At 43.5% G+C, this 17,951-nt stretch overlaps 1 protein-coding gene across 1 annotated transcript in view; it reads left to right on the forward strand.

The window, feature by feature from the left end:
* The first annotated feature begins 14,269 nt into the window (after nt 1-14,269).
* Nucleotides 14,270-17,951, forward strand: part of LOC120978053 (BTB/POZ domain-containing protein KCTD12-like) — a 474,732-nt gene continuing 471,050 nt past the window's right edge. Inside the window, exon 1 of the mRNA XM_040406292.1 lies at nt 14,270-14,335. The gene's annotated coding sequence lies outside the window, so the exon portion shown is untranslated. The remainder of the gene's footprint in view (nt 14,336-17,951) is intronic.

Below are 17,951 nucleotides of genomic sequence, written 5' to 3' on the forward strand. Positions count from 1 at the left end.
GACCAATTAAAAGGTGAACATGATTGTAGTTGATTTCTCAAGGACTTTTTAAGACCAGTGGAAATTATCAGTGATTTGTTGTGATTCACCTTGAAATTGGAAAGTAACCCGTACGTTTCCAGGTGGCCATAAATCTTTGGAAGAGCTGTATCGGGATTACACACCATTAAAAGCAAGTCGTCCGCGAAAGCAGCAATTTTGTGCTGTTGGTCACCGAGAGTTATTCCCTGGATGTCCCTATCCATCCGGATGGTCTGCAGGAGAGGTTCTAGGGTGAGGACAAAAAGGAGGGGGGATAGGGGGCAACCCTGGCGAGTACCATTATTTATCTTAAAGGGATCAGACAAAGTATCATTTACCTGGACTGATGCTGAGGTAGTACATAGCTTCTATTGCTTGTATAAAGGGAGAAGGGAAATTGCGAGAGCGCAACGCTGAGTACATAAAGGACCAATTAACTCTATCGAAGGCCTTCTCCGCGTCTGTGCTGAGAAAGACTAAAGGGAGGCCTTTTCTTTTGACATAGTGGATAATATTGAGTATACGGGCTGTGTTATCTTTCCCTTCTCTCTGTTTAACAAAGCCACTTGATCCCTGTGGATTAGTGAGGGGAGGAGCTTCGCCAATCTGTTTGCAAGCAACTTGGCCAAGAGTTTTAAATCTTTATTAAGAAGGGGAATGGGTCTGTAGTTGAGGCATAAAGAGTGGTCTTTACCTTCTTTGGGAATTAATGTGATGTGGGCTCTAGTCATATCGATAGATAGTGGCATACCCTGCAGAGTATTATTAAAAACTGGGAGAAGGTGTGGGATCAGTACTTCATGAAAAGACACGTAGTAGGGTGTAGGAAGTCCATCGGGACCTGGGCATTTCCCCCTGGGAGATTTTGTAATGGCATCAAGAAGCTCATCAGAGGAGAAGGGTGTAGATAAGTGTTTTTTGTTTTGTTCTGAGAGTGAAGGGAGGGCCAAATTGTCTAAATATGAGTTAGTGGTCGGCTTAGGTTCTGTGTCACCCGAGAGAGATTGTGGTGAGTTGAGGTTGTAGAGGGATTCATAGTAATCCCTAAATAGGGAAGCAATTTTACTTGATTCAAAGGTTAATTCACCCTCTGTGGTTTTCAGTTTATGAACATAGTTATTTAACTTCCGACGTTTGAGCCTGGACATCATATAGCGGGAAGCTTTATTTCCATGCGCAAATATTTTGTATTGAGAGTGTAAAAAGAGCTTGGCAGATGCCACATTCATGAGGTTTTTGAGGGAGGCCCTACACGAGGACAATTCCTGTAAGTGTGATTCTAACAGAGATCTTTTATGAACACTTTCCAGGATTTTTTTTTTTTCATGAAGGGAATCTATCTGTTTTTGTCTCTCTTTTTTAAGATGAGCACTAAGGCTGATACAATGGCCCCTTATAAATGCTTTATGGGCATCCCAAATTGTTTGGGGTGTTACCTCGGGGGGTACAGTTCGTAGTTGAGGAGCCAACCTGGAAGGAGGCCATTTTAGATTTAGTATTCCCAAATGGGAATTTGGTATATGATATTACTGTAGGGGAAAGCTTGGGATCTAGTGATCACCAGTCAGTGTGGTTTACTATAAGTACAGTGACTGAGTCACACCACACAAAAACAAAAGTTTTAGATTTTAGAAAAACTGACTTTTCTAAAATTAGATTAGTGGTATACGAGTCCCTATCAGATTGGAACAGTTTCATTGGAGTCCAGGAGAAATGGGACTACTTAAAAGTGGCACTATTGAAGGCAACAGGAAATTGCATTAGGCTTGTCAGTAAAAGCAAAAAAAGGAAGAGACCACTGTGGTACTCAGCAAAAGTGGCCAAAATCATTAAAAACAAAAAGATAGCATTTAGGAATTATAAAAAAAAAAAAGAGGATGACAGGCAAATTTATAAGATTAGGCAGAGAGGGGCCAAACAAGTTATAAGAGCTTCTAAAACACAGGCAGAAGAGAAATTAGCTCAGTCAGGGAAAAAAGGCGATAAGGCATTCTTCAGATACATAAATGAAAAAAGGAAACTAAAACAAGGAATTACCAAATTAAAAACAAAAGAAGGAAGGTATATGGAAGAAGATAAAGAACTAGCTGACTGCTTCAATGAATACTTCTGTTCAGTTTTTACAAAGTAAAATGAAGGAAAAGGACCTCAGTTAGGAAAGAAGACTAATGAATCTTTTGATGCATGTGTCTTTACAGAGGAAGAGGTTCTAAGTCAGTTGTCTAAAATGAATACAAATAAGTCACAGGGGCCTGATGGGATACACCCAAAGCTATTAAAAGAGCTCAGCGGTGAACTAGCAAAACCATTAACAGATTTATTTAACCAATCACTGGCAACAGGAGTCGTCCCAGAAGATTGGAAATTAGCAAATGTTGTGCCCATTCACAAAAAAGGTAGTAGGGAGGAATCGGGCAACTATAGGCCAGTAAGCCTGACATCAATAGTGGGGAAACTAATGGAAAGCATACTTAAGGAGAGGATTGTGGAACATCTAAAATCCCATGGATTGAAAGATGAAAAACAGCATGGGTTTACTTCAGGGAGATCATGTCAAACTAATCTTATTGATTTTTTTGATTGGGTGACTAAAATAATAGATGGAGGAGGTGCAGTAGACATCACTTATCTAGACTTTAGTAAGGCTTTTGATACTGTCCCACATAGAAGGCTTATCAATAAATTGCAGTCATTGGGCTTGGACTCCCATATTGTTGAATGGATTAGGCTGAGGGACAGGCAACAGAGGGTTGTAGTCAACAGAGTATATTCAGACCAAGGTAGTGTTACCAGTGGGGTACCTCAGGGATCTGTTCTGGGACCCGTATTGTTTAATATCTTTATCAGCGAAATTGCAGACGGCCTCGATGGTAAGGTGTGTCTTTTTGCGGATGACACAAAGATTTGTAACAGGGTTGATGTTCCTGGAGGGATACACCAAATGGAAAAGGATTTAGGAAAACTAGAGGAATGGTCAGAAATCTGGCAACTAAAATTTAATGTTGATAAGTGCAAGATAATGCACCTGGGGCGTAAAAACCCAAGAGCAGAATATAAAATCAGTGATACAGTCCTAACCTCAGTATCTGAGGAAAGGGATTTAGGGGTCATTATTTCAGAAGACTTAAAGGTAGGCAGACAATGTCATAGAGCAGCAGGAAATGCTAGCAGAATGCTTGGGTGTATAGGGAGAGGAATTACCAGTAGAAAGAGGGAGGTGCTCATGCCGCTCTACAGAGCACTAGTGAGACCTCATTTGGAGTATTGTGCGCAATACTGGAGACCATATCTCCAGAAGGATATTGATACTTTGGAGAGAGTTCAGAGAAGAGCTACTAAACTGGTACATGGATTGCAGGATAAAACTTACCAGGAAAGATTAAAGGACCTTAACGAGACAGAGGGGATATGATAGAAACTTTTAAATACATAAAGGGAATCAACAAGGTAAAAGAGGGGAGAATATTTAAAAGAGGAAAAATTGCTACAAGAGGACATAGTTTTAAATTAGAGGGGCAAAGGTTTAAAAGTAATATCAGGAAGTATTACTTTACTGAGAGAGTAGTGGATGCATGGAATAGCCTTCCTGCAGAAGTGGTAGCTGAAAATACAGTGAAGGAGTTTAAGCATGCATGAGATAGGCATAAGGCCATCCTTCATATAAGATAGGGCCAGGGGCTATCCATAGTATTCAGTATATTGGGCAGACTAGATGGGCCAAATGGTTCTTATCTGCCGACACATTCTATGTTATGTTTCTAAGTATTCTTCTAAAAGGCGTTTCAGCTTAGATTTGGTATCTGGCGAGCTGATGAGCTGTTCATTGAATCGCCAGTGGCTAGTGGCTCTATGATTAAGGGGAGAATTCATATTGAGATATATGGGAGCATGATCGGATAGGATTATGGATCCCATTTCAGCTCTGGAACACAACTGTAGATGTTCCTTTGAGACAAATAAATAGTTTAAGCGTTGATATGATCTGTGCAATGATGAGTAAAAGGTATAGTCCATAGAATCTGGGTGCATGGTACGCCAGACATCAATCAGGTGGGCTTTGGCCAAAGTTTGCAGCAGGGAGCGAATGCCCTTTTGGGATTGAACCGATTTATGGGAGGAGGAGTCGATGAGGGGGTTTAAGACTAGAGTCAAGTCTCCCCCTAACACTGTAATACCTTCTCTAAAAGATTCCAATTTTAGTAAAACTGATGTTAGCCAGGATATCTGTCGACTGTTTGGGGAGTATATATTCACAAAGGTATAAAGGTGTTGACCCATCTTACCTTTGATCATTATAAAACGACCATCTGGGTCACATAATTGATCAACTAAAATAAAGGGAACTTTGTTTTGAAAGCCAATGCTCACTCCTTTAGAGTTTGATGTGGGGGAACCACAATGATACCATGTAGGGTAAAATGAAAAGGATAGGTTAGGAAAGTGGTGGGTCTTGAAGTGTGTTTCCTGCAGGAAAACTATATTTGCTTTATCTTTCCTCAATATCCCAAAAATCTGGCTCCGCTTAGACGGTGAGTTGCAGCCCTTAACGTTATAAGAGGCAATTCTAATAGCCATCATAGGGATGAGGAGGAGAGGTAAATTGCTGAGTTATGTAAGCATGAGAGCTTGTTACATCAGTGAACTGTATAGGGTACTTAACGTCTAGCCGGATTGATAGACATGCAGGACGTAATCTTGGTGATGAGATGACCCGTCTCGGATGAATACACCGCTGAATATTGAGAGACCTAGAGGAAAAACAGTAAAACAAACATAAAATGAATAATAAAATAACGTGATCAAACACAACATAGGAGTCCTGAGGGGCCTGGGGAGAGGGGGGAAGTGGCATTTGCCAAATATGGACCCGGTTCTCTATTATAAGTATAGTAGAAGCCGTAAGGCTGAAGTTATATGGTATGAGTGATATATGTGTATGGGCGCATAGTACCTTAACTCCCTTAATAGGTTATCTAGTCTGAGGATATAATGAGACAGATAGGGAAGCGGACAGGCGGGTAAGGGGGGTATAGGAGGAGGAGGGAAGGGATAAGGATATAGGAAGGAGGATGAGAAAAAAGATCATAAGTAACTCTAAGAAGCGAAAATGAATCAGAATACATCTTGCGGTCATTTGAACTTGGGGAGATAAATAAAAAGTAGAGGGTATCTCTGAAGAAGAAGGTATCCTAAGGTCAACTAGCTAAACAATCTGGCTGTGTATGGTCTAGAAATCGGATTAGTACATTGAAGGAATATACAATACAGGCAGTATAAAATTAAGCCAGAGGCCGCTGAATACATAATATAGCCCGAAGGCGCTGAGAACACTATATGGCAGTATAATGCTGAGTACACAAGATAACCGGACAGCTCTAGAAACACCACAAGGTAATATACTACTGTATCCATTAAGGGTCAGAATAAACCCTAAGGCACAATGACACAGGGTGCACTACACTATAAAGATCAAGGAATGCTGAGCTCATAATATAGCCTGAAGGCTCTGAGAAACATAATATGGCAATGTAATGTTGGGCACACAGTAAAACTAAGCCAGAGGCCGACAGATACACAATATTGCACGAAGGTGCTGAGGACACTATATGGCAGTATAATGCTGAGAACATAAGATAACCGGACAGCTCTACGAACACCACAAGGTAATATACTACCGGACACAATAAGGGTCAGAATAAACCCTAAGGCATTATGACGTCTGGTGCATTACACTATGGAGGTCAGGGAATGCTGAGCCTGAGGGCGCTGAAAAACAAAGTATGGCAATATACTGCCGGACACATAGTGAAATTAAGCCAGAGACCGCTCAATACATAATATAGCCCGAAGTTGCTAAGAACACTATATGGCAGTATAATGCTGGACACATAATGAGTCTGAATATTAGGAGATAAACACTGAGGCAATATGTCACCGGGTATATTGACAGGGAATGCTGAGAACACAGCACAGCCGGATATCTCCAAGAGCATTATACGGCTATATATTACTGGTTACGTTATGGGTCAGCATGACAGGAGATAAATCCTAAGGCACAGTGTCGCTGGGTATGTTGCCCAGTAGCGGTCAGGGAAAGCTGGGTGTATAATATAGTTGGACGTCTCTAAGAACATTGCAAGGCAATATATTACCGGGTATACTAAGGGTCAGAATAAACCTTAAGGCACATTGTCGTCAGGTATACCGACCGCACTGTAAAGGTTAGGGAATGCTGAGTATATAATATAGCATGATGGCACTGAAAGCATAATATAGCTAAAGATTGCTAAGTACCCAGTGAGTTAACATATCAGAAGGTAGACCTTAAGGTATTGTGTCACTGGATACCTTACATAATAGTAGTCGTGGTATATTAGGTATATCTCAAAATAAAAGAAAGGAGAGAAGGAATTGGGATGTATATCTTAAGAAGGATTTGAAGGAAGGGAGAGAAGGATTACAGAAAAGGAAAATTGAGAGCTTTATACTCATTATATAAGACAAATAATGAGGAGACATAACGCGTCTTTGCTTCAGAAGACATCCGTAGCTATGCGTCTTGGGGTGAAAGGCTGGTTTTTCTTCTTCTCCTTCTGTCTTTGGGCCTTGGGGGTGCCCGTTGTTTCAAAGGACACGATCCTGGGAAGCTCCGGCAGTGATGTTAAGTCCTGGACAGCATCCCAGTCCTCAATTTCCAGGGAGGAATGTCCAAAAGATCAAATGTTGGGCCCAAGTCCAGATGAGATTTAATGGTGATCCTCTTGCCAAGGTAGGAAAAGGATAATCCAAATGGGAACTGCCATCTGTAGAGGATTTTATGGCTCCTGAGCCAATCTGTGAGAGGTTTGAGGGTTCTTCTTTTTTGAAGTGTCATTGGGGCCAGATCTTGATAGACACTAATTGGCACCCCGTTGTATTTCGCTCCTCCTGGCTGACGGGCCTTGATTATTACTGCTTCCTTGTCTTGAAAGTGGAGGAAACGGCAGATGATATCTCTGGGGGGCTCATTGCCCTTTGGTTTAGGACGTAAAGCCCGGTGAGCTCTCTCAATGACTATTGAAGCGGAGCGTTCTGGGTCCAGTAGGATGTCACAAATTTCTTTGACAATATCTGGGGAGTCTTGGGGAGAGTCCGTCTCTGGGACACCTCTAAAATGCAGATTATTTCTTCTCCCTCGATTTTCCTGGTCTTCCAGGGCATTAAATGCAGCGTTTAAGTATGATTGACATTTCTGCATGCTAATGGCTGCGGCCGCCTGGAAATCCAGGATTGTGGCCTGGTTGTTCTCTAGGGCCTCTACCCTGCCACCGACATGTCGGACGTCTTGTCTAAGGGAGGATAGTTCACTCAAGAGCGGTTCACTCTCCTCTGCTTCTTTGCATGCCTCCGGCGCCATCTTTGCTTCCCGCGCTGCACAGATTGCAGCGGCTTTTTTAATAAACTTGTCCATATCGCCACAGTTTGTCGAGTGCTTTTGGGAGAGGGACGAGTCCCCTGCTTTCTGCTGGCCGATTTTGCCCATTATAAATGCCAGGTAGCTAACGTAAGCTGATATAAAGCCGGGTCTGAGCAGCAGAGCTCAAGCACACACGTCCATACCGGTCAGGCGCTAGCTCCGCCCCCGACAGAAACCTTTTTAACAAGTGCGGAGCATGAATGTTCTCTTCTGGTTCCCAAGACCTCTCCTCAGGACCAAAGCTCTTCCAGTCCAAAAGATAGTAGGTCTTCTTGCCATAGTAGGTCTTCTTGCCAGTCCAAAAGATAGTAGGTCTTCTTGCCACGCTTCTTGATGTCCAGGAAGTCTCCAACCTCAAACATCCCGTCGGAATCTTCAGACACTGGAGTAGGAGTGGAAGGAGCCATCGAGAAGCGATTAAAGACTACTGGTTTTAATAAGGACACGTGGAAGGTATTAGGAATAAGCAGAAAGAGAGGCAGACTTAACTTGTAAGTCACTTTATTGATTCTCCTCAATACTTCAAAGGGTCCAAGGAACCTAGGAGAAAACTTGAAACTGGGAACCCTTAAGCGTATGTATTTAGAGGAAAGCCATACCTTATCTCCAGACGAGAACTGAAGCGGTTTTCTTCTTCTCTTGTCTGCATTAGTTTTCAAGCAAGTCACCGCTTTGTTGATGCAGTCCTTGGTGTCATTCCAAATCCTCAAAAAATCCCTAAAAGAGGAATCCTCAGCTGGTACCGCAGAAGAAATAGGAACAGGGAAAGGAGTATGAGGGTGTTGTCCATAAACAACAAAGAATGGAGAGGATTTGGTAGATTAACTAGAGTGGTTGTTATAGGAGAAAGCAGCCCATGGTAGTAATTGTACCCAGTTGTCGTATTGGGCTGAAACAAAATGCCAGAGATAATTCTCTAATATTTGATTGACCTACTCTACTTGCCCGTTAGTCTGGGGATGATAACCGGAAGAGAAGCCCAGCTCAATTTCAAGTAGCCGGCAAAGAGCTCTCCAGAGCTTATAGGTAAACTGGACTCCGCGATCGGAAACAATATGCCAAGGTAGACCATGCAAACGGAATATGTGTCTCACGAACAGTTTAGCAAGTTCAGCAGCCGAAGGCCCAGCCAAAGGAACAAAGTGTGCCATCTTGGAGAACCGGTCCACGACCTAAATAGCTATACATCCAGCAGAAGAAGGCAGATCTGTAACAAAGTCCATGGCAATGTGTTGCCACAGGGCATCAGGAACAGGAAGAGGTAACAACAGCCCGGGTGATTGGTGATTAAGATACAATAGAAACACAGAAAACCATGAAACAAGTGTCTAGGCCAGAAGCTGTGGATAAAGGTCACCTCCTAGCAAATCCCTACCAACTCTCCCTGGACTTCTGTGCCCACGTTCAGACCCTGAAGGTGGGAATAAACGTGCCCCGTGCCTAAGACTGAAGAAACCCTAAGATCCCTAAGATAGTGGAAAAGGGGAAAAGAGAAAGCCTGCTTCCTCAAGCAAGGAGGGAGCAGGTGTCTCCCTAGCAGCCTAGACAGAACACAAGAGAGAAACAAAACCAAATTATCTGTAGCTGAGCAGAAACAGCAATTTCTTCCTTCCTTCCTCAGAGTAAGATAGAAGCTATAACCCGCACAGGACACTGGGAAAGGGAGTAATTTAATTTCATACAAACAACCCCACCCAGTGCACCTGGAAGGAGGCGGATACAGCTCAAATCCAAACCCAAAACAAAACAAACTACACATGTGCTGCTAGCCTGGCAGACCTCTGCACATAACCTGAGCAGGGCATGACACCATCTGGCTTGGCGTGGGTTAAGACTGCTGATATGTAAGGTTCTTGTGGTCGGTGAAGATTATTACTGGATGCTGGGCTCCCTCCAGTAGATAACGCCACTGTTTCAAGGCAAGTTTTATGGCCAGAAGCTCTCTGTCTCCTATACAGTAATTCCTCTCAGCAGGGAGAAAGAGCTTGGAGAAAAATCCACATGTAAACATCTTTCCCTCAGAACTTTTTTGTAGTAAAACAGCACCGGATCCTATTGAGGAGGCGTCCACTTCTAAAAAGAATTGGCAGGAGACATTGGGATGACGCAGAATGGGTGCAGAAGCAAAGGACACATTTAATTGGATGAAGTTGGCCTCTGCCTGAGGAGTCCAGACTCTGGCATTCACCCCTTAGTAAGAGCGGAGATTGGAGACGTAAGAGATGAAACATTTGGGATGAACTGACGATAGAAATGAGCAAATCCAAGGAAGCGCTGTATAGCACGAAGATCCTGTGGGCGGGGCCAGTTAATAACTGCATTCAATTTTTCAGGATCCATCTGCAACTCGGCATCCAAGATAATGTATCCGAGGAACGGGTATGGTAGATTTTTCAAAGATGCATTTATCGAGTTTGGCATAAAGTTGATTCTCTCTCAACCTCTGTAAAACTAAACGTACATGCTTCCGGTGAGTGGTCAAATCTGGAGAATAGATCAGTATATCGTCCAGGTACACTATCACACAGACATAGAGCAGGTCCCGGAAGATATTGTTAACCAATTCCTGGAATACTGCGGGAGCATTGCACAGACCTAAGGGCATGATGAGATACTCGTAGTATCCATCATGAGTGTTGAAAGCAGTCTTCCACTCATTGCCCTTTCGAATATGGATAAGGTTATATGCGCCGCACAGGTCAAATTTTGTGAAGACCTTAGCTCCCCGGATGCTATCAAAGAGTTTGGAGATTAGTGGAAGAGGGTATCGATTCTTGACTGTGACCTTATTTAGACCTCGATAGTCGATACAGGGCCATAAGGATCCATCTTTTTTCTACACAAAGAAGAACCCCGCACCGGCTGGTGAAGTAGATTTCCGGATAAACCCCCTATTGATATTATCTTTGATGTAATCAGACATCGCTTGGATCTTGGGAAGTGAGAGTGGGTAGACTCGACCACGAGGAGGAGTGGCACCAGGCAGAAGGTCAATGGGACAATCATATGGACAATGAGGAGGCAGGGTCTCGGCCTCTTTCTTACTGAAGACATCTGCAAAACTGGCATACTGCTGAGGAAGTCCAGGCAAGTCTACATGTACTGTAGGCAAGAAAGCAGGTCGGACCTTGGATAAGCAGGTGGACTGGCAGGCTGATCCCCAAAGCAGAATCTGACTGGAGTGCCAGTCCAGAACTGGAGTGTGCTGATGCAGCTAGGGAAGATGAAGGATAATCAGATTTACAGACGCTGGCAGCACATAGAAGGAGATCATTTCTGAATGCAGAACCCCTATTTGCAACTTAAGGGGCATCATAACGGAAAGCACAGGTTCGGGAAGTGGCAGTCCATTTACGGAAGCCACTAACAGAGGCCTTTCTAGATGGATGGTAGGAAGCCGGTACTGATGGACCAGAGCTTGCTGAATGAAGTTACTGCCTGACCCAGAGTTCAAAAATGCAGGCACAGACAGTGTGACTCCCTTGTGAGAGTCACCAGAACTGAATGTTTCAAAGAGGACTTCTCCTTGTCTAGGACCACCTCTCCAACTGATCCTAGACATTGGTGTTTCCCGGCTTCTGCGGACAATTATGCACAAAGTGAGCCTTGCCTCCTCAATATAGACCCAGGTTCTCTGCTTTGTGGCATAAACGTTCCTGGTCAGACAATCGAAGGCACTCTATTTGCATGGGCTCTTCAGATGGGGTGGACACTAGAGGAAGTACCGGCCTCTAGAAGGATGGAGCCAAACAAGGTGGTCTTCTGGTGCATGCGACCTCCTTAGAACGTTCCCTGCATATCTATCCTTGCGGCCAAGGTGATCACGTCATTCAGAGTAGACGGACGGTCGCGACCAGCTAATTCATCCTTAATCCGGTCAGAAAGGCCCTCCCAGACCGCCAGTTGAGCCTCATTGTTCCATGCAAGCTCAGCAGCCAGGGTAAGAAACTGGATGGTGTACTGACCCACAGACGAGGAACCCTGTCGTAGACGCAGCAGAGCTGATTCAGCGGAGGACATGTTGCCGAGCTCTTCAAAGACCAGCTGGAAGGTAGTCAGGAAAGACTGCAGATTAGTGGCCTCTGGAGCTCCATGTTCTCCAATAGGATTTGCCCAAGCAAGGGCCTCATCAGACAGCAGGGACACAATAAAGGCAACCTTAGCCGCTCAGTGGGATACTTCTGCCCATGCAACTCAAAGTGGATCAGGCATTGGTTCAGAAATCTACAACAGGTTTTTGGATCTCCATCATAGTGGGATGGCAGAGAGAGTTGCACACCAGCGGCACACAAATCCAGATTCACCGGTGTGGGAATTGCAGGAGTAGCAGAGACTGGCAACCCTGCAGTAGCTGGAGAAGAAATTGCATCCAGACGAGCAGCAACATTTTCATGAACTGTATCATGACATCCTGACGTTTGCTCTGATGCCTCACTTCATGCTGAACGACATGCTTGGAGTGACCAGCGGGATCCATGGCCTCAGTGTACTTTCACGAACCAGCAGGTGTGAACCCGCTGTGCCACGTAACCTCCTCTAAGGGCCTTGTCTAAGTGAACCCCTCGATTCTTCACAGTACCCCTGATGGTGGGGATAGACTTTCCCGAGGGGAATACCAGGTCGTTACCTCTTGAGGAGGATAGGCACACGAGGCAGCTGGTCCAGGTGGACCAGGAGATACCTGAGAAAGGTAGCTGAAGTACAAGTGATGTCAGCAGCCGGGGTTGTTACCAGGAGCATGACTGAGGGAGGAGGCAGAGGCGTAGTCAGACAGGCAAAAGGTCAGGGCAGACGGCATAGGTAAAGGTTAGGCAATCCGAACGGCAACAGGAGAGTCAAGGCACCCAGGCAGGGATCTGACGGGTAGCAGAATCCAGGAACACAACATGAGTCAGAAACACAAGTGGTTATTAGGAACTTAACAGGACACAAGGACCTTGACACTGAGGCATCTGGAAAGGGGGCTGAGCCACTTATATATGTGCAGGAGGGCTAGGATTAATCAGCAAGGTCACATGATCTAGCCCATAAAGCCCAAAAAGTGGTGCGCGCCGGCCCTTAGAGAAGTGCTGCAAGAAACAAACAGCAAGCATACTGTGGCCAGGGCTGAGAGGAAGCTGTGGAGCGGATCTCAGAGCAATAGTAGCTACACAGACAGAGCAGGATGCAGACAGCGATATATTAGACTGCCCTTTAATACTGCGACACAGTATTTCTAGATATAAAATAAGAGATTAACTGGGAATGTGTCAACAGTTCAACAGGATGCAGGCGCCGATATATTAGACCACCCTTTAATACTGAATCACAGTAATTCGATACATAACATAAGAGATTAACTGTGAATGTGTCAGGATTACAAAAAGATGCAAATCGTGATATATTAGACCACTCTTTAATACCGTGGCACAGTAATTGTATATATAAACTAATATTAACTGGGATTGTGGCTGCAGGTGAACAAGAGGCACATGGCGATTACACTCAACCTGCACCATCACTGTATTCTCTATATGCTCTTTCTACAGTGTCTAAAAAAAAACTAAGATCTCCCTACACTGTCCCTGCAATCTTCCTATCCAATATTGTACAATTAAAAGCTTTCTGCAACACAGTCCAACAAGGTGCATAAGCGCTTTCTATGTCTCTCCCTATGCACAGTGAAATGGCAAAGACCACACATGATGAGGCTTTTTATAGGGCTGTGACATCACAGGAGATGGCTATCTGCTGATTGGCTAGCTGCATGGCATTATGGGTAATATTGCATTCCCTGGCTTTTTACTTTCACTTTGTAACATGTGCAGTAGCCTTTTTAAAAAAAAAAAAATCTGGTTCCTTACCAGCGCAAAGAATTTTGGCTTTGAGGCGAATCAAATTTTTACTAAACTTCGAATCTAATTCCTCTTTGGATGCTTCTATTCGCTCAACAATACTGTTTATCCCTTATATAACCATTACTTAAAAGAAATTGTCTTCTGACTAGTGTTCTCATCCTTGGAGATTTGATATAAAAAAAATAATAGTACATATCATTTTATAACTGTTAACTGGCAGAAGTATGGTGATGAAACAGGATTTTTATTTATCAATGAAAATGATGATCAATATACTTTTCAGATAATTTTTTTTCTGATCAGTTAAGGGTACTTTCACACTGTCCTGCCACTAGTTCACGTGTGCCCACGGACTGCCATTCTGTCCTGATTGACTATAATGGGGGTGGGGGCGAAGTTCCGGCGGCACTGCACGCCGAGAGGAAGCCGGACTGAAAGTACTGCATGCAGTACTTTTTAGTCCAGCCACCTCTCAGAGTGTGCTGCCGTGCTACCGCCGGGAACTCTGCGCCGCCCCCATTATAGTCTATGGGGACGGAGCGGCAGTCCGGGGGCACATGTGAACTAGCGGCAGGACGGATCCGACAGGCTGTTCACCCGCCGGAACAGCCTGCTGGAGTCCCCTGCCGCTAGTGTGAAACTAGGCTAAGAGATTGGTATTATATATTTAGATTTTTGCAAAAAAAAATGATTATAGTAGTCTGTATATCAGCCTTCATTTATAGATCTGTAAAATCTGAGGCTGTGCCAGATAATCTGCAGTTAATCCTCTGACATGCATACTTTAGTATATTTGCTAGGATTTTAGGAATAATGATTTCTATAATAAGGCAAGCATGCATTTACAATAACATCCTCAGAGGGGCATGCACTCACAGACACACATAAGGGGGAGTGACCTACTGCTCACTGCTTAGCAACATTAAAGCACCGTCTATACTGACAGGAGGAGAAACCAAGAGACAGCAGAAACGCTATTAAGCACACTGTGTATTTTGGCTTCACAACAAAGATAATACAGGTATTACAAATTTGCATGATGTTCTGTGAGAGCTGACAGATTTTATTTTGTGAGAGGCTCATCTTGGTTATTTATTCTTGTTCTAAAAGCATCTTAATAAGAACAATGCTTTTAAATAGCATTTAAATAGATGCCTTTGATATTTGAGTATTCTGTTATATAATGTTGAAATCAATAACGTGAAGAAAGGTGAGACACAGCTTTACAGTAGTTTATGGATACATCCTGTACTTTATAACAGAGACAGGATTGGACATAAACATTGTTCACAGATCACAACTGTTATGAATTGTAAGAAATAATAAATGTAATAGGAATATGAGATTAAACTTCTTTTTAGAATATTTCTAGATTATTATTATATTCTCTGTAAAACAGGTGTGCCACTAGGAGCATCTTTCTAGGCTGTCTGAAATTGCTTAAGACTGGTTTTGCCCATTTTTCAACATATTGCCATTGAATAGATGTTTATACTACCTCATATTCTAGAACTGCTATTGAAGACATACGATTATATTTAAATAGTAACCTAGCACACATATAGTAGATATTTAATATTCCTGATTTAAGTAATGTTTGCATAATTTGTATGGTGCAGGGAAAAAATTGTATTTGTTCCTGGCAGGCCCATAGCATTCCTGATCCTCTTCTACCTCTTTAACTATTTATAGTCTTTGCTAAAGTAATCAGAAGAGATTAAAAGGAAACCAATTCTGCTAATCTCCACAGTTGACAGTTTAGGACATAGCTGCTAATTCACTCTCATGGTTTTTATGTGTGATCTAAAATATAAGAGAACACTTCTTATATTGATGATATCAGGAACATCAGAAATGCATGATATTTGCATTAATAACATTAATCTTTAACCTGTTTTATTCTGTCCAATGCAAAAATAAAACCTTAATCCTACTAAACCTCTGTTCTCCTTCAGTAGAAAGCATATTGCTCATACCTAGGCAGATAACTGATTGCTGCATACACGGTAGATATGTAAGGCTGCGTTCACACGGGCGAGATTTCCGCGCGGGTGCAATGCGGTAGGTGAACGCATTGCACCCGCACTGAATCCCGACCCATTCATTTCAATGGGGCTGTTCAGATGAGCGATGATTTTCACGCATCACTTATGCGTTGCGTGAAAATCGCAGCATGCTCTATATTCTGCGTTTTTCACGCAACGCAGGCCCCATAGAAGTGAATGGGGTTGCGTGAAAATCGCAAGCATCCGCAAGCAAGTGCGGATGCGGTGCGATTTTCACGCATGGTTGCTAGGTGACAGTCTATAAACTGTATTATTTTCCCTTATAACATGGTTATAAGGGAAAATAATAGCATTCTGAAAACAGAATGCTTAGTAGGTGATCAATTGAAGGTTAAAAAATAAAAATAAATTAACTCACCTTCTCCTCTTGTTCGCGTAGCTCCCTGTCTCTTCTTTACTTCTCAAAAGATGAACTATCGGCTAAAGGACCTTTGGTGACGTCAGATCACATGCTCCAATCACATGGTACATCACCGCGGTGATGGACCATGTGATTGGAGCATGTGATCTGACGTCACCAAAGGTCCTTTAGCCCATAGTTCATCTTTTAAAGAACTAAAGACCGGGAGAACTACGCGAACATGAGGAGAAGGTGAGTTAATTTTTTTTTTTTTTTTTAACCCTCAATTAATCACCTACTAAGCATTCTGTTTTCAGAATGCTATTATTTTCCCTTATAACCATGTTATAAGGGAAAATAATAACATCTACACAACACCGAACCCAAACCTGAACTTCTGTGAAGAAGTTCGGGTCTGGGTACCACAGTCGGTTTTTTATCACGCGCGTGCAAAACACATTGCACCCGCGCGATAAAAACTGAACATCGGAACGCAATCGCAGTCAAAACTGACTGCAATTGCATTCCTACTCGCGCGGGTTTGCCGCAAAACACCGGGACGCATCCGGAACTAATCCGGACACGCTCGTGTGAACCCAGCCTAAGAGAAAGTAACTCTTTATGAACCAGTGTAACAGTCAGGACTGCTCTATGCTATTCTCCCCAGGATAAGAACAACTTAAAGAGGACCTTTCACTTGTAAAAACAATGTGAACTAAGTATGCTGACATATAGAGCGGCGCCCGGGGATCTCACTGCACTTACTATTACCCCTGGGCGCCGCTCTGTTCTCCCGTTATGCCCTCCGGTACCTTTGCTCTGTAAGTTATAGTAGGCAGTGTCTTCCCTTGTCCTGTGGGCATCTCCTTCTCCTAGGCTGTAGCGCTGGCCAATCGCAGCGCACAGCTCACAGCCTGGGAGAAAAAAAACTCCCAGGCTGTGAGCTGTACGCTGCGATTGGCCAGGAGAAGGAGACGCCCACAGGACAAGGGAAGACACTGCTTACTATAACTTACAGAGCAAAGGTACCGGAGGGCATAACGGGAGAACGGAGCGGCGCCCGGGGAAAATAGTAAGTGCAGTGAGATCCCCGGGCGCCGCTCTATATGTCAGCATACTTAGTTCACATTGTTTTTACAAGTGAAAGGTCCTCTTTAAACTCTGTGTCGTCTGGACATGAATATGGTTAAAAATTATAGTGGCAAAAGAAAAAGGTCTGGTACAATCTTATCAGTAGTAAAAATAGTTTGTCTCTCTCATTAAGGCCTCATGCACACGACCGTTCCGTTCTTTGCGATCCGCAAACCGCGGATCTGCAAAAAACGGAAGACGCCCGTGTTGCCTTCCGCAATTTGCAGTACAAGAACGGGCGCCGGCAATATAAATGTTATATTATTTTTGCAGGGCCGCAGAACAGAGCCACGGATGCGGACAGCACACGGAGTGCTGTCCGCATCTTTTGCGGCCCCATTGAAGTGAATGGGTCCGTATCCGAGCCGCCAAAACGGCGGCTCGGATGCGGACCCAAACAACGGCTGTGTGCATGAGGCCTTACAGAAACAAAATGCGAGTCTTTCAAGTATGATACATTTCAATGGCTAACAACAATAGAAGGAAAAGATGTTGCATAACAAGCTTTTGAGACAAAGGGGTTCTCCAATTAAACAGTGTGCTAATGCTCTGGATCTAACCTACTCTGGATCTAACCTGATGAAGGGGAACTGTTTGTCCCCGAAACGCGTTGTTTACATGGTCATGCGCTTACTCTAAATTAAAAAAAATATATATCTATATTGAAGTCCCACGTCCATATCCATCAACGAATTTGCGCCACTGCAGCAACTTTTCTTAATGCTCTGGTAGAGGCAGGATTGACGGGCATGCGGACAGTCTGAGACAGTGACACACAAGATGAAGTCCAAACAAAGTTCCACTTTATTGTGGTTTCAAGAGTAAAAATAAAGGGCCTTTACATTTCAGGCAAAACACAAAACAAATCCTGTTCATCTGAGCACTAACTAAACACTATTTCCCTAACTATACTAGGTACTGTACTGTTGGCACTGAAGATCACCACTAGGGTTGAGCGAACTCGAACTGTAAAGTTCTGGTTCATTCCGAAATTTAGGATTTTTGGACCCCGGACCAGAACATTTCAGTAAAAGTTCGGGTTCTGTGATTTATTGGCACTTTTTGAAAGGCTGCAGAGCAGCAAATCAACAAGCGTTTAA

Source organism: Bufo bufo, chromosome 8 (assembly GCF_905171765.1).
Source record: "Bufo bufo chromosome 8, aBufBuf1.1, whole genome shotgun sequence".
Lineage (NCBI taxonomy): Eukaryota > Metazoa > Chordata > Amphibia > Anura > Bufonidae > Bufo > Bufo bufo.